Source organism: Populus euphratica, unplaced genomic scaffold (genome assembly GCF_000495115.2).
Source record: "Populus euphratica unplaced genomic scaffold, PopEup_1.0 scaffold821.1, whole genome shotgun sequence".
Lineage (NCBI taxonomy): Eukaryota > Viridiplantae > Streptophyta > Magnoliopsida > Malpighiales > Salicaceae > Populus > Populus euphratica.
Genome location: NW_011500678.1, coordinates 102,773 through 103,586, shown reverse-complemented (window position 1 = coordinate 103,586; position 814 = coordinate 102,773).

The following is an 814-nucleotide window of genomic DNA, read 5'->3' as shown; positions in this document are numbered from 1 at the left end:
ATTGTTGGGGCAGCTCTCCTTCCTTCGAACTTAGGTTCGAGTCCTAGTAGGAGTGGGACTAGAGGGTTGTTCCCTTCGTGTCTCTACTGGGTCCTCTCTGTGCGGTATGCCTGTCACCCCCGTAGTGTCTTACCTGCTCACTAAGTTTGCAGGATGTTCAGTGGGTCGTGGGATTAGTCGTGATGCACGCAAGCTGACCAGGACACCCACGTTAAAAAAAAAGGGTAGACGCAATATTAAATGGGCCAGAAAGATATTATCATCTGAAAATAATACATAAAGATTAGAGGGTTCGTTTTTTACAATCAAGACTAGGGCTTTAAGTTTATAGGCCTTTGTAAAGTGTAGCAGCTCTGTCCTGTGTAGCTCAACCATGGCAGACAGCAACGAGCAAGGCAAAGGGAAAGAGCAAGAGCAATATGGTGTCCTGCTTTACTACAAATACACAGAAATCCCTGATCTCAACTCCCTCCTCTCCTTCTACCATTCCAACTGCACTTCCTTCTCCCTCCTTGGCTTGTCCGCCTCTCTCTCCATGGAATTAATGTCACTCTAATACGCCAAAGTCAATAACCCCAATGACACGACTAAAAGATTGATGTCTTCTCCCAAGTGTAGGAGTGTCGAAGTAATAAATAACCCGGCAAGACCGGGGTCGAACCACAGGGAGGTTAATTGTACAAATTATAAACAACAATTATAAAACAACAATAACAACAACAACAATAGTAATAATAATAATAACAATAACAATAATAATAATAATAATAATAATAATAATAATAATAATAATAATAATAATAATAATAATAAT